The 26,001-nt window shown below is 44.3% G+C and overlaps 1 long non-coding RNA gene and 1 other non-coding gene across 2 annotated transcripts in view; one reads left to right on the forward strand and one right to left on the reverse strand.

The window, feature by feature from the left end:
* The window catches only part of LOC112676455 (uncharacterized), a 123,892-nt gene that overhangs the window by 23,082 nt on the left and 74,809 nt on the right, over window positions 1–26,001 (reverse strand). The gene's annotated exons all lie outside the window — the stretch shown is intronic.
* LOC118352380 (uncharacterized) lies at window positions 7,187–9,626 on the forward strand. The gene is made up of 3 exons (XR_004809417.2): window positions 7,187–7,305; window positions 7,839–7,911; window positions 9,304–9,626. It is a non-coding gene; the product is annotated as an uncharacterized LOC118352380 (long non-coding RNA).

The following is a 26,001-nucleotide window of genomic DNA, read 5'->3' on the forward strand; positions in this document are numbered from 1 at the left end:
AGATTTTCAATTTTCCTACAACGCGGGGAGGAAATGGAGACTTTTAGTTCTGGTTCATTCATTCCAGTTTTGAATCTCTCTCTGGCTGGAAAACTCCAGTGGCCTTTTCTGGTTGAATTTTTATGCTTTCATTCCTGCCAACTCCCCATGCATTGAACTCCAGCTCTTTCTTTTCTTTTTTTCCTTCAGGCTCCAAACTGAAGGCAAAATCATCCTTCTGTTTGGAATTCACAATGCCTGCACCTTTCAATAGTCTTCCATCAGATGCTTCAGTTGTTGCTTGTATGCCTATGGTAACATGTCTTCCACACAATTTATAGGCCTAAGGTGTATTCCTATGGAGATGTCCAGGGTTCCAGGGACTATATACACATTTGTCCCTTGGTGGGCCAGGGATCCAGAATCAATTATGTCAAGGGTGCTATGTTTTAGGGGAAGAACAGGAAATATGGACACCCCAAGGTGAATTATTACATTTGCTTCACACCATGAGGCCATAGAGCACACTTCATAAACCTCCAAACACATTCCCTTATGAAAACCCCAGTCTTCACCCCATAGACCACCAATCACTGGCCCTCATGGCCCACCCCCCACCCCCACATCCACCCATCCAGAGTATCTCAATAAGAAGATGTCTATGTAATGAATCCTGGCTCCTCCTCCTCAGAAGACAAGTGTACAATGGAAAAGACTTAATTCTTTTCATGCCAAACATTTCCTCCTTAAAAATACAACATAGGAAAGCAGTCTTTTTGGAGGGAAGAAAGAGGTGGAGGCAGGGAAGGTCAGGGTGGAACCTGGACCCATACTGACGATTGCCATTTTCTGGAACAGAAGCTTGGCTCCTTAATGTTGTTCCATATATTTGTCAAACTCAACCTTCTCCACATCAAGCTTTCCCTGGCAGCCACTGCCAGGAATACAGTCCTGTGCCGTCTTTGGAAACTTCATTTAAAACACCCTCAGTGTTCTACTTGAATGTTAGCAAGTTACAAATTTCCTGGCCTGGACAGAGACAGATCTTTTTTTTTTTTTTTTTTTTTAAGATTTTATTTATTTATTTGAGAGAGAGAGAGAGTGCATGAATGCAAAAGCAGGCGGAGGGGCAGAGGGAGAGGGAGAAGCAGACTCCCCGCTGAGCAGGGAGCCCGACTTAGGGCTTGATCCAAGGACCCTAGGATCATGACCTGAGCTACCCAGGCACCCCAAGACAGATTTTAAAAGATTCATTTGACCCACCCTCTGGATGTTCTCCCCACCACTGTAGTTCTTATAGTGACAAAACAATGCAGTAGTTGTAAGTCCTCTACACATTTGTTGAAGTGATTCAACCTGTGTTGATTCCTCATCTGGAAAACTGAGCATAAAAATGTTTGCCCAGAACTGGGCAATTTCAGTGACTTACCATATACTACCCACCTTAATGAAATACCTTTTTTCACTCTCTCAGTTGTAGTGTTTTCTGGTAAGCTGCTGCTGCTGCTGTGTAACAACCAAATCCAAAGCATAATAACTTAGAGTAAGAGCCATTTTATTATAACTTGTAATGCTGTGATCAGCAGTCCAGGCAGAGTGTGGCCTGGTGATTCTTCCGTTCTCTACAGTGTCCACAGAGATCATTCGGTAGTACTCAGCTGGCTGATAGGCTAGCACAGAGAGTCCAAGATGGCCTTGCTTATATGTCCAGTACCTTGGAAGGCTGGGTTCAGAGAGTTGTCAAGGGGAGAATCACTTGAGGCCTCTCCAGCATGGCAGGCTCAGGATAATTACATTCCTTTCACGAAGGCTCTAGTCTCCAAAGTTCCAGTGACGAAAGTAGATGTTTCATGTCCTTTTATGACCTAGCCTTGGAAATCATATGGAGTCATTTTCACCATAGTTATGGACCGCCTCTCTCAATGGGAAGAGGGTCAGAGCATTTTGGATGTTTTAAAACCAGCCTACAGGGGATCCCTGAGTGGCTCAGCAGTTTAGCACCTGCCTTCTGCCCAGGGCGTGATCCCGGAGTCCTGGGATCAAGTCCCACTTTGGGATCTCTGCATAGAGCCTGCTTTTCCCTCTGCCTCTCTCTCTCTCTCTCTCTCTCTCTCTCATGAATAAATAAATAAATAAAATACTAAAAAAAATAAAAGCAGCCCACAGTGTTAACCATCTTCTGTTGCTCATTATGGGTTGGAAGTTCTACAAACTAAGAGCAAGTCTTTCAGGGAGATAAGACTGACATTCACCTAGCACACCACAGCCCAGTCTGAATATTTTTTATAGTTTTCCAGGTGGAAGAAATACACGATAAGCTAAATCCCTGAAAAATCTGTGTGATGGGTAAGTTGGTTCCTGAAAATAGGCCCCACCAAGATGGGTAGCAGTTGTCCCATGCTCAGTCCAAGACTCAGATGTTGGTGTTTGGTTGGGTTTTTTTTTTAAGATTTTTATTTATTTATTCATGAAAGACACATAGAGAGAGCAAAGACATAGGCAGAGGGAGAAGCAGGCTCCCTGCTGGAAAGCCTGATGTAGGACTCAATCCCAGGATCCTAGGGTCACAACCTGAGCTGAAGGCAGATGTTCAATCACTGAGCCACCCAGGTGCCCCAGATGTTGGTGTATAATTCCATCTCTGGCCTCACTCTATCCTTTTATCTGCTTTGTATCAAGCTCAGAAAAGAGCCAGAAACTCTGGGTGAGAGTTCATGAAAACAGAGCATGTCTACTCAACTCAAAAGATCAGAATTCTTGGGATACCTGGGTGGCTCAGCAGTTGAGCATCTATCTGCCTTCTGCCCAGGGGATGATCCTGGGTCTAGGGATTGAGTCCCACATTGGGCTCCCTGTGAGAAGCCTGCTTCTGTCTATGTCTCTGCCTCTCTCTTGTATCTCTCATGAATAAATAAAATCTTAAAAAAAAAAGATCAGAATTCTTAACATCATAGAAATCATAATGCCCAAGCATGGTTCCTTTTTTCTCTCTCTTCCTTTCATTTTTTTTTTTGTGTGTGTGACTTCTTTGTTTTTCCCATTCATTTTTCCTTTCATTCAACAATATTTATTGAACTACTGACAAGTTCTGAGCCCACAGTCTAGAATTGGTAACAGATAGTCACATCATCTTAATGACCAATGTATCATTGCAAACTAAGATCAATGCTCTGCAGCAAGGATCAACAAACTCTTGCATAAAGGGCCAGATAGTCAGTATTTTAGGTTATGTGGGCCATATGGTCTCAGTTGCAACCACTCAGCTCTGCCATTGTAGCAAGAAAACAGCCATGAACGTTACTCACAGTAGCCAAGACATGGAAACAGCAAAAGTGTGCATCAATGGATGAATGGATAAAGAAAATATGGTGTGTATATCCCACATATGTATAGTACACACACACACACACACACACACACACAATACAGTAGCATAGTACTCAACCTTTAAAAAGAAGGAAAGTTTGTCATTTGCAACAATAAGGAGGAATCTGGAGGACATTATGCGAAGTAAAATAAGCCAGACACAGAAAAATAAAGACTGCACAATCTCATTTATATCTATAATCTTTAAAAAAAAGCCTAAAAAACAAAAAAGGTCAAACTCATAGTAACAGAGAGCAGAATGATGGTTACCAGAGACCAGGAGATAGGAGAAAAGCAGATATTGGTCAGAGTACAAACTTTGAGTTAGAATATGAATAAGTTCTGGAGCTTTAATGGACAGCATGATGACTACAGTTAATAATAATACTTGAAATCTGCTAAGAGAGTGGATCTTAAGTATTTTCACCACACACACACACACACACACACACGCATACACAAGATTGACTCTGAGATGATAGGTAGGCTAATTAGCTTGGTTGTGGTGATCATTTCACAATGTATACATCTATCAAAACATCATGCTGTGAACCTAAGTATATATGGTTTTTCACACCTCAGTAAAGCTGGAAAAAATTTAAAATAAGAAAACAGCTATAGACAATACATAAAAAATGAATGTGGCCTTGTACACATAAAACTTTATTTGTAAAAACAGGGGGGAGGTCCAGATTTGGTTCTAGGGCTGTAGTTTATTTACCTCTACTTCTAAAGGTAAGAAACATTGTTCTCTGAAGATGTATTACAAAGACATTTGATCTGCTTTAATATATGGAGAAAATGTGGGGGTTGTCTTTCTCTGAGAAAGTAACTTTTGAATCACTAGGTACTAACCAGGTGAAGGAGTGCTTGAAGAGTGGCATCATGTGTTGGAAGAACTTTAAAAAGCTCAGTTTGGACAGAGGGAAGAAAGCTGGAGAGAAATTAGCAAGACATGAGATTGGGAAGAGGTTAACCGTGGCAAAATCATGGCCAGTCTTGGTGATCCTGGTAAAATTTGGGGGGTTTTGATCTCAAAGCAATGGAAAGTCAGTGAAGGATTTTAAAAGTTTTTTTTTTAAGGATTTATAAGTAATTTTCTTTTTTCTCAACTAAGTCACTATTGACCTATCTGAATGAGCTGAGCTTGCATTTTCTCACAAGGAATTAATTTGCTAAAGAAGAGAATGTGATAGTAATGCTACAGAGCTTAGGTGTTGCATTTTGGTGGTCTTTACAACCTTGGAGCATGGTCATAGAAATAAAATCACACATTCCAAGGGATCAAAGAGGATAATGCATGGAAAAGTACTTTTTCGAAGTATTAAAATGTTATTCAAATGAAAGGTCTTATTATTATTCAAGGTTGGTACTCCAGAGGGATTCCTTGCATAATTAACTAATTGGTCTCACATTTCTCACCATGGATTTTTATTTAAAAAAAAAAAAGAAAGAAAGTATTTGGCTCCAAAGGTTGTTAAACTACTCTGTTTCATGGTGTTAATTTTTCCATTGTCTAGACAGCTGTAGAGTCAGACAGGATTATCAAGAGGAAAGAGGCAATTTATGACTAAAAGTCAACCTCCTTAGCCAATGGAATTTACATATTAATGACCACTGTGGCAGCGGTAATCAAAAAAAATTAAAAACCACACCTTTTCATATTTGTGCATTTCTGGAATTTGGCGATAGGTAGATAGGTATTTTGCATTTTTAATACACATGAAAGACTTTTTAATAAAACCACAGAAGAAGATTGATGAGTGTGTACCTGAGAGTAGAGGATCTGAGCATAGTTTTAAAGGATACATCAACCAGCTTTCTGGAATCTTATAAAGAACAAGATGGGGGTGCCTGGGTGGCTCAGTAGTTTAAGAATCTGCCTTCGGATCCAGTCATGATCCCAGAGCCCTATTGAGCTCCTTAGTGGGGAGCCTGCTTCTCTCTCTGCTCCTCACCCTGCTCATGTTTTCTCTAATAAATGAATAAAATATTTTTTAAAAGAATAAGATGGATTCTAACATCGTTGTTAAGATGAAGAGGGACACATGGAGTCATATGGCCACCTTCCTTGGACAGAATCAAAAGGCAAAAATGTGCCCATTAGAGTTGAATCATACAATCATCTCTCTCACAGGCTACCCTATCCTATGCTTGTTCTGCCTTCCACATTCCCCTAAATAGGCTTTCCATTCTGTTTGACTACCTCTGTTGACAAGAATTTCACTGACTACTAAAATTGGAATAACTTAATATCTTCTTCTCTGAAGTTTCAAATTGTTGGTCCCAAATCTAGCTTCTGAAGCCAGTAGAATATGCTCAGCCTCTCTGATAGGTTGTTCTACTTCTCCATCTTTAATGGGGTATATCCAGGTCACAAGATGGCTGCTCCACATCCAGCCTTCTGTGCCTGGCTGAAGCAAGAAAGAAAAGGAGAGTGGTACATATATAAGGAAAGCAAAGCCATCCCAAAAGTCTCCATTGGATTTCCACTTAGGGCTCACTAGCCAGAACTGAGTCATATGATCACCCTATACATGGGCTCTTCATTTAGACTGTGGGGTATAGAGAAAAATGTAGCCATGTGTCTTGAACCTTTAAAATGTTCCTTTTTTTTTTTTTTTTTTTTTTGACCTTTAAAATGTTCTTAACTCAGATTTCATCATTTGCTTCCAAGCAAGCACTGGACAAAACTTTGTATATGAGGATGTTCATCACAATAGACAAAACCTAGCTGCCCATGAATAATAGGCAGCTCAGTTAAATTGTTAGACCCAACTAATGACATGAGGTAGGTGTTGAAAGTTGTTTGTGAAGTTATTAAAAACATGGAGAAGATTTGTCATAGAACTCAATGGAATATCCATCAAGACAACAAGTGAATGAACTGTTTATTTGCTTATTTGTTTAAAATTTTATATTCATATTGGTTATTTATTCATACACTTGAGTTATTCTTAGCAACAGTAAAGAATAAATTTGCTGATTCATGCAGCAGCATGGATGAATCTCAAAAACATAGTGCTTGGAGAAAGGGGAATCCTCTTGCACTATTGGTGGGAATGAAAGCTGGTGCAGCCACTCTGGAAAACAGTGTGGTGGTTCCTCAAGAAGTTAAAAATAGAGCTACCCTACGACCCAGCAATTGTACTACTGGGTATTTACCCCAAAGATATAGATGTAGTGAAACAATAGGACACTTGCACCCCAGTGTTCATAGAAGCAGTGTCCATAATAGCCACACTGTGGAAGGAGCCACGATGGCCTTCAACAGATGAATGGGTAAAGAAGATGTAACATATATATATTATATATACACACACAATGGAATATTACTTAGCCATCAGAAAGGTCGAATACCTACCATTTACTTCAACATGAATGGAACTGGAGGGTATCATGCTGAGTGAAATAAGTAAATTGGAGAAGGACAATTATCATATGATTTCATTCATATGTGGAATATAAGAAATAATGAAAGGGATTATAAGGGAAAGGAAGGGAACTGAGTGAAGAAAAATTAGAGAGGGAGACAAACCATGAAAGACTCCTAACTCTGGGAAACAAACAAAGGGTTGAAGAAGGTGAGATGGGTGGGGGGATGAGGTAACTGAGTGACGGTTGCTAAGGAAGGCACTTGATGGGATGAGCACTGGTTGTTGTACTGTATGTTGACAAATTGAATTTAAATAAAAAAATTTTTTCTTTTTTTTTCTTTGTTTCTTTTTTTTTTCTTTTCTAAATAAAATATTTTTTAAGAAAGGTAGTGCTGACTGAAAAGATGGTAGGAAAGAAAACACACTGGATGATTCCATTTATGTGAAGCTCTAGAACTTCAGAATTAATAGAAATGGAAATGAACACAGTGGTTGCCTATGATGGAGAAAGGAGAATACGACCCTCCCAAAGGGTTCGAGGGAACTTTCTAGAGTGCTAGAAATACTCTACATCTTGACTGGGGTAGAGATTACATAGGTGTATACATTTGTAACATACACATTTGTCAAAACCCATCACCCTGCACATCTAAGTTAGATATCTTATTCTATGTACATTATAGTCCAGTAATGTTGATATAAAATAAAATTTAACCAAGGGACAAAATTAGGGTACAATTTGGAAATACTGTATTAAAGTAGAAAAATGCCAGAAGGAAATATATCAGTATTAATAGTACAAGGTTTTATTTTGGGGTGATGGAAATGTTCTTGAACTAGATAGGGGTGTCAGTTGCAAACGCTGGACATGTGCAAAATGCCACTGAATTGTTCACTTTCAAATGGTTAATTTTATGTCATGTGAATTTCCCTTTGATTGAAAAAAAATTAATAGTGGGTATCGCTAAGGGGAGGGGCGATAGATGGGGAACTTCTAGCTGCGTTTTATCATTCTCTCCCTTCCATTCTGCTCTTTGAATTTTCTGCAATGAGCACATATGAGCTTTGTAATCAGGAAATGATTATACAACTGATCAGGGACATGTAATATTTCAGGGGGTGGAAGCAGAGTCTGCTTTCCTACGGAATCCAGCTCCCAAAGGACACTTCAGGCAAGCGGAGGAATTTGGTGAGTATTTTCTGCTCTCTTGCATCTTATCTCTGAGCCCCAATGCCCGTCCCAGCACTAGGGTGGCACCTTTCCCCTGCCCATACAACTGGTCCTTCAGTATCACAAAGGCCCTCAGGGAATTTTCTGATAGTCTGTAAGGTGAAACGTACATCAGACATTTTCCAGAGAAAAATGGAGACACGATGGCCCCAACTCCCTGTCTGGATGTTAAGGACCAGGCTACATGATGGCAGACCAACCTGTCCAATCTGTGTGTGTCATTGGAAGTTTAAGTAGAGTTGAGGCTAATGGGGTGGGGGTTCCTGACTCCGAATTAGGAAATCAGGGACTGTGCCTTGTAGAGCCTTTCTAGGGATACCCTTTCATAAGGAGCTGGCATGCCCAAGATCTGGGCCCCAATCTGGACTCAGTCCAAGCAGCCTTCAGTGGCAGCCAGCTCGGAGCAGAAACTCAGTGGGAAAGCAGGCACAACCAGCAGCTCAGAATTCCTGATTTCTTGAAAGCTTTGGGGTGGTTGGGGGACTATTGTCTCAACAAGGAGCAGTATAGTTTCCATGAGCCTTGCCCTGAGGTAGAACACGACTTCCCACAAAGGAGACATCATGTGAGCTATGGGAAGTCTTTATAGAGGCATCAGTCTTTTGTCATCCAGAGATATTTATCCTGAAGGCAAGGTCATGTGGCAAAGAGAAGGGGAGGTTGGCAAAGAGTCAGGCGTATTTGTCCTGGGAGAAGGTGGGTATGGAGGACAGTGAGCTGCAAGGAGGCCCAGAGCACTGGCACAGTCCACATTCCAGAACTGTCCAGAATCAGCCATTCGGAAGAAGCAGACAGATGAGAAATATGGGACTTCCTTTGGCTTCATTAGCAAGGACAAGATTTGATTCAAGCAGATGGTCGGAGGAGAAAGGGCCTCAATGCAGCAGGACATGGGAAATTTGCAGCGATGGGTCAGCAGTTCTGGAGTATAAACACCTCACCTCCTACAGAGAAGCACAGGGTGCCTTGCACATTATGTAGGGGGTTTATCAGATGCTCAACGTGCTTTATTCCTAAGTAAAGCCCTGGCCAGTTGGTAAGAAGAACGCAGCCCTATCCCTCCTGTAAAGATAAAAACACACTAGATTTATCCTCACATCAGAGAGCCAGAGCCAAGATCTAAAATGGATATCCCACCCATACACAGAGCCAGCAACTAAGGAGGGGAAAGCAAACATTGCAAAGGCCAGTTGGCAATCCCTGCCTGTTGATGCCTCTGGGCTAAACTGGAGTTTAGCAGTACCAAAATATGATTAAGTGAACTACCGGGGGAATCTGGGCCCGAGTGTTCAGCCCAGATTCCACACGCCGGGTCTCTAAGATGTTCTCCTTTCTTCCTCTCCAATGCAGGAGTTGAGGTGGCCCTGGCTGGTGGAGGAAGTGTGCACGTGAGCCACAGACCAGAAGCCCTGAGCTCCAAGGCCATGGCTGGCTGCCACCTGCCATCTTGTGAGGCTGTGCATTTAACCTCTCCCTGGCCCAGCTTCCTTGCAGTCTTAGGATTCAAGGGGTTAAGGCACATCAGGAGCCTTTGAGATAACCCATCGACAATTACAATTACAAATGCAGGTGTTGCTGCTAGGATTGTCCTTTGTTCCCCCAGCGTCCAACTAAAAACAGTGGCCCCACAGGAGGATAGAGTCACCCTCTAAGAGAATGTGGTCTTTGCAAAATAAAAGACGTCCTTTTATTCACTCAGATGAGCTGCCAACAGCTTGTGTTCTGAGAGCTGGGTTTTTCCATTTGGGGGCACTGAGGTTTATTTGGAGAGAGAAGAGCCTGTGCTCAAACGTCCTCATTCTAGACGCTTGGCTCCAAATCCTATATTGTTTCAGTTAGACTGTGGACCTCTGTAGTGCAGCGCAGACAGTGGGGAGAGAGGGAGAAAATGGGAAGGTATTTCCTGTCATGAAATCCAATCTGATTGAACTTAAAAATAGCAGGAAAATCAACACTTCGGAGACTGACTTTTTTTTTTTTTAAGTTGGTGGTGGGGAGGTGGGGAAAAGAAACCTCCCATGTCTGGCCCCTGGAATGCCAAGATCTTTGCCAGAGGTATGGGCCAGAAATCAGAAAGAGAACACAGACTGTCCCCGATTTGGTGGCAACAGGAGAAAGATGGGGTTTGGATTTTTGAAGAGCAGAAAGAAAGAGGGCTGGTGTTTCTTGCCTCCTTGCTGTCTTTCTTGGTGGAGGAAGGCAGGATGGACTTGAGGCTGGGAATGAAGGGCATATGAAGGGGAACAACCGGCAGGCTGGAAGGGGATCCGAGACAGACTTTGGAGGATGGGAGAGCCAGTCACTCGAGGTTGTGCGGCCTCCAGTTTATCCCATTAGATAAACCCAAGGTTTACGGGCGTAGCCCCTCCTCCCTCCAGGTGGGCTGCAGACACCTGTTTTCATGAGAAGCAGATCATGCAGTCAAAAAAATAGGAAGGCAATGTGTCCCAGCTTCTGTCTGAAGCTGAGACGACAAAGGAGAAATGATTTCTCAGGGCACACTTAAGAGGTGAGGCAGGATGTAAGGTTTTTTCTTTCTTTCTAAAGATTTTATTTATTTGAGAGAAAGAGAGAGAGAGCAAAGCAGGAGGAGAGGCAGAGGGAGAGAGAGAAGCAGACTCCCTGCTGAGCAAGAAGCTCAATGTAGGACTTCATCCCAGGACTCTGAGACCATGACCTGAGCCAAAGGCAGACACTTAACGGACTGAGCTACCCAGGCATCCCTGGATGTAAGGTTTCAAAGAGGAGACCCAAATCTCTCTCCATGTATTGGCTGGGGGTTGGATTCTGGTGTACCTCTCCTGCCTGGTATTGGAATCAGGACTTGCTCCAGCCCCCAGAGATTCAGGGGAGAATGAAGAGGGCATGAATCCTTGCTGCATCAGCAGGGCAAACCCTGGAGAAATAGGTTGGTTACTATCAGAGAGCAAGACATGCTTATTTTTGTCTTTGATTTGCATTTCTTTGGAGTTGGGATTGCAGGTGACTTTTTCTAGACCTTTCCTAGTGCATAGGGCCTGTACATCCCACTCCTTTGTGTGCCCTGCCCGACCGCACGGGTTTTCCTTCACCAGCTGGTGTTCCCTCCTGCAGCAAATACTCCCCTCCTCCATCTCCTTCCTGACTTTTCACAGCCCCAGTGAGTGGTCTCATCCAAATCTATTTCACTCGATTTCACTTGCGCTGCGAGGCACAGTTCTGGTTAAGTGTGCTGATTGTTTAATTTATCTCTCACCTGTTTGTCCTCTCCTGGCTCCTCCAAGGTCAACTCCTGCCCAGCTCTTAAATCTTCTTCTCGCCTCCCTTGATGAGGGCTCCTCCATCAATTCACCCTCTCTGCTGTCGATCTCATTTCTCCCTCTACATTAGTTCCCTCTCCTTGGATTATAAATTGCCCGAGTCTCTGTGAGAACATGAATAATGATCCTGAGCCCCATCGCCCTCCTGGCTTGCATTGCTTACTTTCCCCAAAAGGCAGTCCTGGCCTTGGCTTCCGTCCGGATGCCCCTTCTTACAATGTGCCTTTCAGATGACATAGCTTTATCTGTGCTCCCTGCAATTTTCTGGTCCCCAAACCCCAGATGCCCTAAGCAGTCCCTGGAGGTCACCTGGCTTTATAAACAGGTGCCAGCAACCCAGAGGGGACACCCACACACATAGCATTACTACGAACCACAGATGCAGTTTTAAACTTCCTAGTAGCTGCATCTTTAAAAAGTAAAAAGAAATAGGTGAGATTAATCTAACAAATCTAACATTAGTTAGATGTTAGATTAGATTAATCTAACATTAATCTAAATAATCTAACAAATTGTTGTACCTCGGGCTATCCAAAATCTTACCAGCTCAACATGGAATCAATATCTATTATTTGGGATGCCTGGGTAGCTCAGCGGTTTAGTGCCACCTTCAGCCCAGGGTGTGATCCTGGAGACCCAGGATTGAGTCCCACATCAGGCTCCCTGCATGGAGCCTGCTTCTGTCTCTGCCTCTCTCATTCTGTGCCTCTCATGAATAAATAAATAAAATCTTTTAAAAATATATCCATTATTCATGAGTCATCTACATTCTTTTTGTGTCCTGAGTGTTGGAAATCCAGTGTGTCTTTGCAGTGCAGCCCATCAGATTCAGACTAGCCTCATCCCCAGGGATCCATAGCCACCTGTGGCTGGCTGGTGGCTGCCAGGCTGATCAGCCCAGCTTTAGAGCTGCAGCATGGCTCCAGTCCCGGTCCAGGGAGGGCTCTCTCCACCATGCTGAGCTGAGAGGTGCTTTTCCAGTCTCTGTTATCCTGCCTTCTACACCCCTTGACCTTGGGGGGGGGATGGCAGTCACCACCACTGTCTGCTCTCCCTCCCGTGCTCCAGACCCTGCATCCTTTGGATCTCCATTTGCACCCCTCTTCCTGCTCTGGTCTCCCTTCCTCTTAACATTCCAAATCTGGGCATCACTCAAGATAAGCATATTCTTGTCAATGATGGTAGTAACAATCTTCTTCTGCATCATCATCATCATCATCGTATTGAGCCATACACTGCTCTAAGTACTTGTCACGTAATAATTCTCCACTCTCTGAAGCTGCCCCAGGAGGTAGGTGTTATGTTGTCCCCATGTATTAGTTTCCTTTTGCTGCTGTAACAAATTGTCATGAACTTGTAGCTTAAGACAACAGAAATGTATTATCTTATAGTTCTGTAAGTTAGAAGCTTGGCATGGGTCTCTCTGGGGTAAAATCAAGGTGTCTGTGGAGGGGTTCCTGGGTGACATAGTTAAGCGTCTGACTCTTGGTCTCACCTGAGGTCATGATCTCAGGGTTTTGCCATTGAGCCCTGCATCCAGCTCTGCACTCAGTGCAGAATCTGCTTCAGATTCTCTCTCTCTTTCTCCCTCTACCCCTCCCGCTCATTCTCTCTCTCTCTCTCTCTCTCAGATAAATAAACAAACCTTTTTTTAAAAAGTGTCTGCAGAATGCATCCCTTCCTAGAGCCTCCAGGAGAGAATTCATATCATTGCCTTCAAGCTTCAAGATGAGACTTGAATTCTTTAGTTTATGGCCTCTTCTTCCATCTTCAAAGCCAGCCACAGGGGGTTGATTTCTTTCCGCATCATTCTTTCCAATCTCTTTTTCTGACTCCTTCTTCATTGGGTCCATGCAGATAATCCAGGATAATCTATCTTCAAATTAGCTGTGATTTTAACTCCTCTTCACCATGTTATCTAACATGGTCACAAATTCCAGGGATTAGGACATAAGCATCTGGGGTGGGGGATTACTCTGCCTCTCATACCCCATTTCAGATGAGGAAAGAGAGAGGTTAAGTAACTCATGCAAGGTCACAGAGCTGTAGATCCCACTGACTTTGAATCTTTGATGTATTTTCAAGTCTGTCACTCCTCTGATACAGGCTCTGTGGTCTTAGACTCTAGCCACTAGCCAGAACTTTTCCTTCCAGACCCCAGGCTTGTTCACAGCTGTTACTTACTAGATTTGCATATCCAGCCAAAAGATGGAAGCAGCTCAAGTGTCCTTTGATAGATGAATGGATAAAGATGTGGTTTGGGATGCCTGGGTGGCTCAGTGGTTGAGCATCTGCCTTCAGCTTAGGTCCTGGTCCCGGGGTCCTGGGATCGAGTCCTGCGTCAGACTCCCTGTGGGGAGCCTGCTTCTCCCTCTGCCTTTGTCTCTGCCTCTCTCTGTGTGTCTCTCATGAGTAAATAAATAAAATATTTAAAAAAAAAAAGATGTGGTTTATATATACAATGGAATATTACTCAGCCATAAAAAGAATGAAGTCTTGCCATTTGCAACAACATGAATGGAGATAGTATTATGCTAAGTGAAGTAAACCATTCAGAGAAAAACAAATACCATATGAGTTCACTCATATGTGGAATTTAAGAAACAAAACAAATGAACTAAGGGAAAAGAGAGAGAGACAAACCAAGAAATAGACTCTTTTTTTTTTTTTAGACTTATTTATTTATTCATGAGAGACCAAAAGAGAGGGGCAGAGACATAGGCAGAGGGAGAAGCAGGCTCCATGCAGAGAGCCCAATGCGGGACTCCATCCTGGAGCCTGGGATCACATCCTGAGCCAAAGGCAGATGTTCAAGCATCCCTAAGAAACAGACTCTTTTTTTAAAATTTTTTTTTATTGGAGTTCAATTTGCCAACTATAGCATAACACCCAGTGCTCATCCCGTCAAGTGCCCCCCTAAGTGCTCGTCACCCAGTCCCTCCCACCCCCCGCCCACCTCCCTTTCCACCACCCCTTGTTCGTTTCCCAGAGTTAGGAGTCTCTCATGTTCTGTCTCCCTTTCTGATATTTCCCACTCATTTTTTCTCCTTTCCCCTTTATTCCCTTTCACTATTTTTTATATTCCCCTAATGAATGAGGCCATATAATGTTTGTCCTTCTCCGATTGACTTATTTCACTCAGCATAATAACCTCCAGTTCCATCCATGTAGAAGCAAATGGTGGGTATTTGTCGTTTCTAATGGCTGAGTAATATTCCAGTATATTCCTTATCCATTCATCTGTCGATGGACACCAAGGCTCCTTCCACAGTGTGGCTATTGTGGACATTGCTGCTATAAACATCGGGGTGCAGGTGTCCCGGCGTTTCACTGCATCTGTATCTTTGAGGTAAATCCCCAGCAGGGCAACTGCTGGGTCGTAGGGCAGGTCTATTTTTAACTCTTTGAGGAACCTCCACACAGTTTTCCAGAGTGGCTGCACCAGTTCACATTCCCACCAACAGTGTAAGAGGGTTCCCCTTTCTCCGCATCCTCTCCAACATTTGTTGTTTCCTGCCTTGTTAATTTTCCCCATTCTCACTGGTGTGAGGTGGGATCTCATTGTGGTTCTGATTTGTATTTCCCTGATGGCAAGTGATGCGGAGCATTTTCTCATGTGCGTGTTGGCCATGTCTATGTCTTCCTCTGTGAGATTTCTGTTCATGTCTTTTGCCCATTTCATGATTGGATTGTTTGAAGAAACAGACTCTTAACTATAGGGAACACACTGATGGTTCCAGAGGGGAGTTGGGAGGATGTGGGAAATAGGTGATAGGGATATAGAGTGCACCCATTGTGATGAGCACCAGGTGATGTACAGAAGGATTTATTATTTACAAAATAAACCTGAAACTACTATAACACTGTATGTTTACCCTACTAGAATTAAGAATAGAAACTTAATTAAAAAAAATTTGTCCTCCAGAACTTTGCCTCACCTCAACAAAGGCAGTCTTACTTGAAATGTGCCTCAGAAAGTCCAGCTCCAATCAAGGTAACCATTCTCTCTACCCCAGCCAAGAAAAACACCAAGGCTTGTTTTCAGATCATTAAGCACCTAGCAGCCAAGTTCCTCCATTTTCATATATGTCTGTTCCAGAGAAAGAAAACCTCAAGTCCATTCACCCACTGCATCCAAATGTTCCAGAAAGGTTAATTTGGGACAAATACAGTCCTGTAGTCTTCTCCAGACCATCCTTGCCCATCTGCTCAGAAGCCCCCTGAGCTGCAGAGAGATGGATGAAAGATGCGCTCCTCTCATGCCCTGCTAATTCCAGCTAATTCTGTGAAAACCACAGAGATGGTGGAAAGAGAGCCGAGAGCAGCCCAGCACCTTCCCTGAATCCCCGTGACTGACAGGTCCAGTCCTGAGTCTGGGTCACCTCACCAACGGCCCCACACCTCATTCCAACATGAGGAATTGGAAGCAGATTCAGTGCTATAGGTCAAAAGAGCCAGAAGCTGCCCACTCACTCAGATTCCTGAGCACTCACAGACCCACCTTTTCCTCACCAGAATGTAAGAGGTGGATTCTATCGCATGATATTATGATTTACAATAAGAAATATATATTTGGTCTTCATCCCAGTTCCTGACTCACAGCCCCTAAAACCCTTGGAATTTCTTAGGTGGTAAGAGAGATAAAGGTGTCTCTTGCAATTCCTAGCAAGCCCTTTAAACCACATCTGAGTGTCTGTGAACATGACGACTTTTGGAAAGGCCCTAAGGACAGGGCTGGGTACCAGTGTGGCCAACCCCAGTACTGACCCCGCCGGGATGGGAGAGGGGCTGGAGGTTGAATTAATCGCTACTGGCCAATGATTTAATCAGTTGTGGCTACAACGCAAGGCCTCTATAAAAATACATAACAGATGGCATTCAGAAAGCTTCAAGGCTGGTAAACACACAGAGGTGCCGGGAGGGTGGCACATCCAAGAAAGGCCTGGAAGCTCTGCATCTCTTCCCACAGCCTTCACCCTCTGCTTCTCTTCCCTCTGGTTGTTCTTGAGTTATAGCCTTCTATAAGAAACCAGTGATCTGGTCAAGAAACTATTTTCCCAAGTTCTGTGAGCTGTTCTAGCAAATTAACTGAACCCAAGGAGGAGGTCGTGGCAACCTCTGGTTTATGGCCTGTGGGTCAGAAGCACAGGGGACAGTGTGGACCTGTGACCAGTGTCTGAAGTGGCAACAGCCTTTTGGGTGGCTGAGCCCTTAACCTGTGGGGGTGACATTACCTCCAGGAAGCCAGTGTCAGAATTCAATTCAATCGTAGGACCCATGGCTCAGTGGTTGAGCATCTGCCTTCAGCTCAGGTCATGATCTTGGGGGTCCTGGGATCGAGGCCCACATCGGGCTCCTGCAGGGGGCCTGCTTCTCCCTCTGCCTGTGTCTCTGCCTCTCTCTCTGTGTCTCTCATGAATAATAAAATCTTAAAAAAAAAAAAAAGTCGTAGGACCCCCAGCTGCCATCTGAGAGTTGCTCGGTGGCAGGAAAGCCCACACACATCTGATCACGGGCATGTTCAGTGTGAGTGCTGAGAGCGCACGGCCACCTCCTGGCTTCCAAGCACATCCCCCTCTGACCCCAGGGCCGGTCTGAGCTTCCCCTGACTGCAATTACCCATGTCACGGGAGACTGCCCGCCTGACTGACATGCGCACATTGCCCACAAAACTCATTTCAGGCCAGGGTTTGAACGGCTTTCTCATCAAATCTGTAACCAGAGCTTTTCACCAGGAGCAAGGTGGGCTCATTTAGGTTTCATCTCTTTCTGCTTATTAAATGAAAATAAGTGGAGACTGAATGAGATGAGATGCGTGAAAGCCCCTCCCAAGATGGCCAGCAAGGTCAGGAAGCCGGGCTCCAGACAACCCCTTCCCCGGTGGGCATGCCTGGCAGGGGGCCCTAGGTCCACTCAGATGCTATGGGAGGGAGCTGATGGAGAAGAGAGCGGGCCCTTCTCTGGAATCATAAAAATACTTGGTGTGTGTTCTTTGAGCAAGTTGTGAATGCCAAAAATGTAATAAATGTATACAAAAAAGGGAGCATTCAAAGATGAAGGACTTAACAACATAGGACTGGACACACGCTATGCCTGGTGGACTTCTGGTTTTGTTGCTGTACCACTGTTGTGTAAGACTAACTCGGGGGAAGCTGAGTGCACAGTCCAGAGGACTAGCTATGCTATTTCTTGCAACCTACTGTAGAGTCTACAATCATTACAAGATAAGAAGTTTTTTGGTTTTTTTTTTTTAAGGTAAAGGCTTGTAGCTGAATGAGGGGGGAAAGAGGGAAGGAGGAAAGGAGGGAGGAGAGAGAGAGCTTGAGAGCTGGGGAGGAGGAGAGAGAGGAAAAAGAGAGCCATTGCATTCTATCACCAGGTGGCAAATGACAAATTCAGGAGAGGACTATCCTTGGTAAAGCTAGCCGAGGCAGCACACCAACTTTGTTTTTGGTCCAGCCTGCTCTATTTTGTGCGTATCAGTGGCTTCCGACTGGTCTGAATCAAAAGCTATCTCCAAGATGTGCTTGGAGGTGCAGATTTCTCTTTATTACCTATTCCGGACCCATATCCAGTAGAAAAATGCCTTCGAAGGCATTTGCCTCAGCTCTGGGGCCTGTTTTATTTGGAGAACAATTGGAAATGATGAGCAGCTTTAAATGTGAATTCTACTTGGCAGCTGCCTGACTGAGGCGGGACGGGATGCATATCCCATATGTGCACCCACGTGCAGGGAGAAGTGCAGGCCTGGGCGCAGGCGGTCAGCAAGGCAGCCATGCTACTGGGTTTCTCGATTATTTTCCTCCTAGGAATCTGCGTTTTCCAACCAATCGCTCCTGGATGGACTTCCAGCAACGCTCATCCTGGAAGATTAGTTCCAAATTCTGCAGCCTACAGTGAAACATTTGAATGTTCTCCGCTGAAACTAGTTCTATTTGACTTAAAAGAACACAGACCATGGTGCCTGGAGGCTCCTCGTCATGAGTGGTGGAAAATTTATTCCAAAGCTCCATTTCTCATTTTTTAAAAATGTTAAGCTAAAGAGACATACATTTTCCTGACAACACAGAACAGAAAAAGGCAGCGGTTACCCCAGCATTAACTTTCAGATCATATCCAAAAGGTAAATAAAGCATAAATTAACCAATTACAATAAAATACCGGATAAATGCCTTTGACAACTTTGAATTTCCCAGGAAAATGCTTCCAGCTGTGACCCCTGACTTGCAAAGCATGGGCTGTACAGGCCTCAACTTGTTTATAAAGGATGGATCTGGGTCTCCATCTTCATCCTTGATGGGGTCTCTTCCTTTCACTTGAATGGAATTGGATAGAAGCAAACTGTTTTAAAAGTCACTGACAAGCAGAGATAAGCCTGGATATTCCCAAGACTTCCCATTACTACACATCAAGCTGCTTTTTAGAAATTGAAAATACACTCCTAAGGATTGGGCCAAGAGAATGCCAAAGTTAGGAGCCTTGATCCAGTGAGAGGAGTGAGCCATTGGACAGAGAATGGGAGATGGAATGAGGTCTGCAGGGCAGATGGACCCACAGCCTACTTTTGTAAATAAAGTTTTATTGGCACAGCCACACTTGTTTCTCTACATATTGTCTGTGCCTGCTTTCTCGCTATGATGGCAGAGTAGCTGTGAGAGACCACATGGTCCACAAAGCTGAAAATGTCTGCAGCTTACAAAATAGGGAGCCAAGATGGTACTGTCTGTGGTGGCTGGAGTAAGGAAAGCCATGGAAGGTCATAGTTTGGAGTTGCTCAGGTGGTCAGTGGAGAGTCTAAGGCAGTGAAGGCAAGTTGACAGAAGGCACAGGATGGTGACGAGTGGTGCGACATAGCTTCAATCCTCACGCCACCTCACACTGGCTGTACTCGCTATCTATGCTGTGTAAAACTTTACCACAACTTAGTGGCTTATGACAATGTTTATTAGCTCAAAGCTCTGCAGGTCAGAGTCTGGGCACAGTGTCACTGGGTTCTGTGCTTGGCATCTCACCAAGCTGAAATGAAAACCACGCTGTCATCTGAGCTTAGGGACCTCTACTGAGGTCACACGGCTATGTCAGAATTCAGTCCCTTGAGGTTGTAGGACTGAGGTCCTTATGTGGCTGCCAGCTGAAGACTAGCTTTAGGTCCCAGAGGCCACCTGGGTTTCCTTGCCATGTGGCCCTATCTTCAAGCCAGCAGTGGAATATTTCTCAAACATCAAATCTCCCTTGTCCCTTGAATCTCTGACTTCCTGTCTCTGACCCCCAGACCCAGATATAAAGGGCTCCTGTGTTTAGGTCAGAACCCCACCCCCCAGATATCTCCCCATCTTGAGGTCAAATTATTTATTTATTATATATAAACCTTAATTATATCAGCTCCACTCCCTCATACCTCCACCCCCCCACCACAGAATAGTGTTAAATTGAATGACTGGGAGAAGGTGTGTGTACCCAGGGGCTGGAATCCTGGGGCCATCTTGTAATTCTGCCCACACTCTACCATCCTGCAGAGCCACAAGCAAACAGGAAATGCCTGAAGTGGGTAAACCTAAAATCAACCATATCAGCCTGTCTTTTGGAGGTGTGGGGTACCCACCAGAGCTAAAATCTAAAACTGGTCAATCGAGGTTGGCTCCAGGGCCAGGAGCAGGGAGGTGAGGGGGATGCGGCAAGGAGCTGTCATTCACCCCTAGAACACTATTCTACACTATTTGATTTTTTTAAAATTATGCACATACATTGCTTTGATAGCAATTTTTTAGAAGAGGGTAAAGAAGTCAATCCCATTGGATTTCTTTCCTTATGGGTTCTTAGCTCAGTTTTCTCATTTACTGAAGTTACTACCATCTACAACCATCTTTACATTGTGTTCTCCAACTTCCAGCATCCCCTGTCTTCCTCAAGGGAAGGCAACTCGCCCACCTGCCCTTGACCCCAAACCTCCTCCAGCCCTTCCTGGGGCCTTACTCCATCAGATGAGCCTTCTCTACTTACCACCTACAAACTCCCTCTCAGCATATGCTCCCCTAGAAGCAGAGGCTGAGACCAGCAGGTGACCGGAACTGGTGTATTTGGAAAGCGCCCCCAGGAAGCACTGGATGGGGAGCAGAGAAATGAGACAGGATGCAGAGGCCAGCCCATAAAGGATTTCCAAGCTGGGGCATCCTAGGAAGCCATGTCCCCCAGAGCCAACCAAGGAGCGAGGAAGTCGGGACATTCACCCACCAAACCCCATCCGTTACTGGCTGAGGTGCAGCTGGGGCACCAGCTCTTTGGCTTGCCATATACACCTCAGTGGATAATTGTCCCAACGGTGGAGAAGGAAGCTCTCAGGCAGGATATCACAGGGGCCCACAGTCAAGTGCCATCCATGCATGGACTTAAAAGCCCAAGAAAATCCAGGTGGCGCCTACAATATCCACCATCCTCTCCCTTGCCATAAGCTCTCCCCTTGAACAATGATGGCCTAAGGATTAGGGAGCACTGTACTGGTATCCTGGGGCTGCCATAACAAGTGACCACAAACTATGGGGCTTGAGATAATAGCCTTTTATTCCCTCACCGTTCTGGAGGCTAGAGGTCCAAAACCAATGTGTCGGTAAGGCTGTGCTCCCTCTAGAGGCTGTAGGGGAGGAGCTGTTCCATGACCCTCTCCAAGCTTGGTTGCCAACAGTCCTTGGACACCACACTTTGCCTCTACCTCTGGCTTCATGTGGCCTCTCCCCTGTGTGTCAATGTCCAGATTTCCTTCTTTTCATAAGGACAGCAGTCACTGGATTGGAACCCACCTTAATCCAGTATGATCTCAACTCGATTACATCTGCAGAGGTCCTGTTTCCAAGTAAGGTCATATTCACAGCTACCAGAGGTTGGGCCTTGAACATATCTTTTGAGAAACACAATTCACAACAAACAATGCACACTTTCTATGGACCAGACTCTATGATAAGCACTTCATCTGTTTAGATCTCACACAACATCTCTGAGGAAAGTACTGTTATGATCCCCATCTTACATATGAAGCCCAGAGAGGTTAAATAATTTGCCCAGTATCACACAGCTAGTTAGTGACAGAGCCAAAAATCCAAATCCCACCATTAGCCTCCAGGTCTGAGCAGTGTATACAGACTGCATCTCCAGTACCCCCCATCTGCCCTCTTCTTGACCCTGAATCCCCTTTGAGCTGTTGTTTCATCTTCCTTCTTTTTCACATCCAATCTTTCCATTCGGTCAGCCCACATACACTTGTTGAGCATCTTCCAGGTACCAGATCCTGGTGAGGAGCTGAGGGCACCCTGAGCAAAAACAGACACCTGCATTTTTATTATGCAGTATTTTATGTTTCCCTCTAAACTGCCTTACGTTGCTTCGGAGAATGGAGCATACTGTCTAGAGGCAGGACAGATGCTAATCAAATTCTTGCCCAGACAAGCATAAAATTGAGAAGGTGACAAGGGCTATGAAGCCAAGATGAGAAGTTAACCCAGTCGAGAAGGTCAAGAACATGTGCAGATGATGAGCAGATTGGAGAGGCAGGAGGGAAGGGCCCTCCAGGCAGAGGGAACAGCAGGTGCAAACAGGGTAGGAACTTAAAACAGCTCCTGCCCTAGAAATAGAAACCACCAGGTAATAAGAGAGATACTCAGGAGAAGACCCTGGTGTAGGGTAGGGGTCAGCAAATATTTTCTGTAAAGGGCCAAGTAAGAAATATTTTAGGCTTTGTAGGTGAATGGTCTCCCTGGAAACTAATCTTTGCCATTGCAGGGCAAAGCAGCCACAGACAATATGTAAATGAATGGGCATGCCTGTGTGTTAATAAAACTTTATTCCTAGACACTGAAATTTGAATTTCATGCAATGTTCACATGTTATAAAAGATTATTCTTTTGATCCCCCCATCATCCCTATTATTTTTAGTTTGCAGAGTTGTTCAAAAACAGGCAGGGGCCAGACTTGTCCCACAAGCCTTGGTTTGCCAATCTATCATGGAAAGCTCTTCAAAGTGTCCTCAAGCTAGTCTGAACTTCCTGCATTGTGGTTCCCTCACTACCCCCAGATCTGAGGTAAAGTTTTGTTATAAACTATCACCTGGTCTTAGCAGGGCTCTGGGGCATCGAAAGATGGGCCTGTAGGTCCTGTTGGTCAGGAGATGGCAAGAAGCAGACTGCTACAGACCAGAGCCCCAGTTTGGAGGGAGACCCAGAGTCCGCAGGGAAGGATTGGTAGCACTTAAGAACACTCCTTGGAAATTCCCAGAAATAGGTAGGATGAGGAAGCAAGTAAAAGAGATTTCCCAGGTAAAGCAAATAGGACTCAAACTGTGGCGATGTAGACACCTGAGAGAAACAGAATCCGAGCCCAGAAACTCAGTCATGCCTTGGCCCTCCCCCTCCCTTCTCTCATTTTCTTCCCTGCCTTGTTCCAAAAGGGATTTGAAGCAGCTTATGAGAAGACTTATAATTCATCATGATGGGTTATCAGAAGATAAAAAAGAGACCCTGTCCAAGGATGAGGCTCCTTTAAGACCAAACTGCCCTGTCATATGTGACTCAGAGTTCTCTAGAAGCCACAGTGAAAATGAAAATCTGGATATACAGCTGGAAGCAGAGTGTCCCCAGCAAAATATGAGCTGATTGCTCAGATGTCAAGCTTGACATCTCCCAAAATATCCTAAAGTTGGACACAAGGGCGACTTTGACAAGGCAGTTTCTCTATCAATCCCATCATTGTCCAGTGCATGTTGCTCCTTGCAATTCAGTCAAGACAACTAATTACAGGTTAACAAATAGTAACCTCTGCACTAGGTGACGTGAGTTAATTCTACAGGGTCTGACACACCACAGTCCTGGGCCGGCACTCTGTGCTGTTGTGTTAATCTACCCAGTGTTAGATTTTAGACTTTCTATTTTGGCAAGGATGTGGAGAAAGGGAAATGCAAACTGGTACAGCCACTCTGAAGAAAAGTATAGAGGTTCCTCAAAAAGTTAAAAATAGAACTACCCTACATCCAGTAATTGCACTAACTAGGTATTTATCCAAAGGATACAAAAATACAGATTTGAAGGAGTACATGCACCTCAATGCTTATAGTAGCATTATCAACAATAGCCAAACTATGGAGTGAGCCCAAATGTCCACCAACTGATGAATGGACAAAGATGTGAGATATATATATATCACACATATGTATAAATATAAATATATTACTCAGCCATCAAAAAGAGCGAAATCTTGCCATTTGCAACAACATGGATGGAGTTAGTATATTATGCTAAGTGAAATAGAGAAAGACAAATACCATATGATCTTACACAAATGTAGAATTTAAGAAAGACAACAGATGAACATATGGGAAGGGGGAAGAAAAGGACTGAGGGAAATAAACCATAAGAGACTCCTAATGACAGAGAACAAACTGAGGGTTGATGGAGGGAGGTGGGTAGGGGATGGGCTAGATGGGGGATGGGCATTAAGGAAGGCACCTGTTTTTGTTTTTGTTTTTTTTTAAGATTTTATTTGTTTATTCATGAGAGACACAGAGGCAGAGACACAGGCAGAGAGAAAAGCAGGCCCCATGCAGGGAGCCTGGCCCGGGACTCGATCCTGGGTCTCCAGGATCACGCCCTGGGCTGAAGGTGGCGCTTAACCGCTGAGCCACCAGGGCTGCCCAGGAAGGCACCTGTTGTGATGTTATATGTAAGTGATGAATCACTGAATTTCACTCCAGAAACCAATATTGCAGTGTATATTTACTAACTAAAATTTAAACTGAAAGAAAGATTTTAGACCTTCTAGAGCAAGGAGTCTGCAATCTGTGGCCCATGGCCCAAATCCAGCCCATATCCCATTTTTATAAATAAAGTTTTATTGGCACTCAGCCATGCCCATTCCTTAATGTATTGTCTGTGGCTGCTTTTGAGCTACAGCAGTGGAGTTGAGTAGATGCAACAGACTATCTGGCTCAAAAAGCCTAAAATAATTACCATCTGGTTCTTTATAGCAAAAGCATGAAATCCTGGTCTAGAAGAAGGGAAGGGCTGCATGCCCTTCAGGTCAGCCTTCCATAAAGACTGTTCTCAGCCAAGTTCCCGATAGATGTGGTGCAGGAGTGAGTTTAAGATTATACTTCCTGGCAAGTACCTGGCATGCACTGTTCGACACTGACAGTTATAAATGGAATCACATGCCTGAGCCAACATTGTGGGTTGACCTTGAGAATCCCTGACAAGGACAGGTGCCTGCATAGGAAAACTCTGCTCTGCTGAGAAGTGCCAAGTTTATCCTTAAAAAATAACTTAGCATCCCACTCAGCACAGATCAACGAGCCCTGTAAAGCTCACATCTGTTTCACTGAGGATAGCCACACTAATTTTAGCCTAGAAATTTCTTAAGGTCCACACATCCAAACCCAATGTCTCAACAAATCCCTGGTATACAGCTCAGCACGGAGGTATATGCTTCCCTATGAAGGATCACCGTGTTCCTGAGGTCCTGCCCATGAGCCCCTTGGCCTGCCCCAGTTTGCTGACAGCTGCAGTGAGTACTTTCTGTACACACAGAAGACTCGTCTTTTCAGATGCCTGCCTCTGCTTCTTTTTTTTTTAAGATTTTATTTATTTATTTATTCATGAGAGACACACACAGAGAGAGAGGCAGAGACACAGGCAGAGGGAGAAGCAGGATCCATGCAGGGAGCCCGATGTGACATTCAATCCCGGGTGTCCAGGATCACACCCCAGGCTGAAGGCGGTGCTAAACTGCTGAGCCACCCGGGGCTGCCCTGGTCCATATAATTCTAAAGGGCACCCTTGATGGGATGGAGCCACAGCTGCCCACAGTTTTTGAATTTTCTCCCTTTCCAGCTCACATTTCCCACTCTCCCTTACCTGTGTTTCCCAGTATCAGGCTATGGATAAACTACCTGCCTCCAAATGCCTGTCTCAGCATCTGTGTTTGGGGAACCCAAACAAGCCATGTGCCCTCCCAAGACAACTTACAAATTATACAATGAATGCATTAACTCACATGACCTACTCTAGGGGAGTATTCATTAGCCTGTTAAAAGTTGAACAATATCTACCAAAGTTAAAAGCACTGGCTTAAAAAAAAAAAAAAGTTTAAATGCTACCCTGATGTATTCTGGAAAGAATTACAGGGAGGGCCCAATTGTCTGTTAAGACCACTTGAAGACTTCAATGACAATACCATGCCCTGCATATTAAAAAAATAATCTTCTGGGATCCCTGGGTGGCGCAGCGGTTTGGCGCCTGCCTTTGGCCCAGGGCGCGATCCTGGAGACCCGGGATCGAGTCCCACGTCGGGCTCCCGGTGCATGGAGCCTGCTTCTCCCTCTGCCTATGTCTGCCTCTCTCTTTCTCATGAATGAATAAATAAAATCTTTAAAAAAAATAATAATCTTCTCTGAACAATGTCTGTAATGGCTCTTGCCATATTGTATTACATTTTCCTGGATAAATCTATCTCTCTCCTGCATGTGGGGGGTTATAGGAGGGGACACATGAGACACCTTTCTTTATTAACTATTAACAGGGTTAACAGTCTTCCAAAATATCAGCCTTCTGAAGTGGTCTGTTTGCCCCTCTTGGCATGTCCAAGGAGGAAAATCTTTATAAATAAAAAAGAGGAAATCAGGCTGAGATAGCTCCGTGAGCTCCATCAGAGCTTAAATGCCAATAAGGCTGCAGTTTAAAGTATATATTGCAAGTTTGACTTCCTTTCTCTA

This window comes from Canis lupus, chromosome 26 (genome assembly GCF_003254725.2).
Source record: "Canis lupus dingo isolate Sandy chromosome 26, ASM325472v2, whole genome shotgun sequence".
NCBI lineage: Eukaryota > Metazoa > Chordata > Mammalia > Carnivora > Canidae > Canis > Canis lupus.